The sequence below is a fragment of the Sorghum bicolor genome, chromosome 1, assembly GCF_000003195.3.
Source record: "Sorghum bicolor cultivar BTx623 chromosome 1, Sorghum_bicolor_NCBIv3, whole genome shotgun sequence".
NCBI classification, from domain to species: Eukaryota; Viridiplantae; Streptophyta; class Magnoliopsida; order Poales; family Poaceae; genus Sorghum; species Sorghum bicolor.
The window spans coordinates 46,922,798-46,925,135 of NC_012870.2; the positions used below are offsets into that span (position 1 = coordinate 46,922,798).

General features: G+C 35.8%; 1 long non-coding RNA gene across 1 annotated transcript in view; it reads right to left on the bottom strand.

Moving 5' to 3' along the window:
• The window catches only part of LOC110431629, a 3,368-nt gene continuing 2,252 nt past the window's right edge, over positions 1,223-2,338 (bottom strand). Inside the window, exons 2-3 of the long non-coding RNA XR_002449042.1 lie at positions 2,077-2,194; positions 1,223-1,475 (exon numbers count right to left, since the gene is read on the bottom strand). This is a non-coding gene — a long non-coding RNA (uncharacterized LOC110431629). The remainder of the gene's footprint in view (positions 1,476-2,076; positions 2,195-2,338) is intronic.

The following is a 2,338-nucleotide window of genomic DNA, read 5'->3' on the forward strand; positions in this document are numbered from 1 at the left end:
TACAACGACGGTATAACAATCACTCTCCTCTCTTTGCATTCTTGCCTACCTTGTTAGTTTAGCTTGTGTAGCTTAGTTCTTGTTAGTATAGTGTTGTTGTGCTTTAGTGTTTAGCCTTGTACTAGACTTGTATAGGTGGCTTGCATAGCTTAGTTGTGCTAGTGCTAGTATAGCTTCGCCTTTTGTTTTACTAATCAACTTGTCTAGTTGAAGTTTGTAGAAAATTTAAATAGGCTATTCAACCCCCCCCTCTAGCCATTTGGACCTTTCAGTGATTAACCCAGGGAACGAATCGGAGGGGAGGGATTTTCCTGGACTCCAGAATCCACGTCCAAACCACAGGTAGACATCCATGCATGGATAATTTCCCAGCTGTCGTTTGGATGCGGAAGGGCAAGTGGCTTCGGTCACAAGAAAATACGTACGGAGCCTCTCTATTCTTGTCACGTAAGTTATGCATATAGATTTATAGATTATCAATATACCACACTTTTCCAACAGAGATATATACACAAAATAGCAGAAAACATAATATGAATGAATAAATTAAAGCATCAGGGTACAAAAAAATTCGTACGGATGTTGTACTCAAAAAATTCGTCAGGATACAGATGATATGAGCACAAGGTCTACTCCAACAAAAAAAAACACTAGAATAAACATCAGTTCACCATGCCAAAATAAACAAGATAAAGTAGGACTCAGTCCCAACATTAGACAAGTAACTGTGCTCAGACATTTCAGATTACCATAAAAGATAAATAATTGTGCTTAGACATTTCAGGTTACCAAAATAATATAAATAATTGAGTGACATGTGAAGCCAACTAGTAAAAACAATTTTCTTCTCAAATCTTGCTTTTGCTTCCACACCAAGAACCCTGCATATATACAAGAAAAAATTAATAGCTAGAGACACACCTAAAGTAAACTAATCTAGGATATGATCATATTTGACGCAAGAATGTTTTTGTGGACTGACTATCGCATTCTTCCACTAGGATATGATCATGGTGATATTCTACTTTATTTAGAAAATTGACCACATAAGGTCCAGATCAAGAACCTAACATTAACATGCAAGGTTAAATCCAGATCCCAAAAATCCATATCCCTAATTATTATCTTTGGCTTCGACCTATGTAACCCCTGGCCATGGCAAGAGTCGAGGAGAGGTTTCATATTGCAGAGGGAAGGAAATCTTAGGAAAGATGGAGTCCGGATTGAGGCGATGGAGCAACGCAATCATTGCCAGCTTAACCAAATCTAAAAAGAGCATACATCTATGGGCTACCATTAGGACAGGGAATCAACATTTCGGGAATCAGAACAGGGACTTAAATCACAAAATAAATGCAGACGCATGGAGCTTCTGAATCAAGACTATTATAAAATAAATACCTGCAAGCTGGACCTTGCACCTGAATCTGGAGAGAAGTGATGTCCTACTGGTACAACCCTCTGGCGTTTGTTTCCTGTGGAGAAGATACAGATGCATCATCATCAGTCATCACAAAACACATATGACGAAAAGATGTTTCTGAAAAATTATGTCTCTGAGAAATTAAAAAATATGTCTCTGAGAAATTAGAAACAAAGATGTTTCTGAAATTCCAAGTGGCAATTACATACATCCAATGTTTCTTAAAAAAAATTAGAGAAATTCAACGACCCAATGATTGCCAGATCAGCTTCCAAACCTCCATCGCTAAGATACTAGCAGTGGTGCAATTATCAGGATATGCAAAGACAGGGCAAAGACATATGAGCTGACTACTGATACAGGAATCCAGATCAAGTATATATATATATATATATATATATATATATATATATATATATATATATATATATATATATATATATATATATATGAGCTTTTGTTTCATTTGGTGACACAGACATGCAACAGATATATATATATATATATATATATATATATATATATATATATATATATATATATGAGCTTTTGTTTCATTTGGTGACACAGACATGCAACAGATCAATCTCACCAAAAAGAAGGATATGCAAAGAATCGATTTTCTCATGATCAGAGCAAACCAATATACAGACCACAAGAACGATGACTGCTCGATCTATGTCTTCATCTGCTTTACAGAATGTGGTGAAAGGTCTCTCCAATGTAGAATCTGATATCTTCTGTTCTTTTAGCAATCCCCAGATCTCTTATCTGTAAAATAGTAAGAGAAGACATGAACACTTATTAGGTAAAGGCACTTAACTTGCACTTCTCATTCCCTGTTTTCTGGAGCTGATTCGAGTGTTTGGAGCCAAAGAGAGTATATACGACATGTTTTCCATACTAATAAAAGAT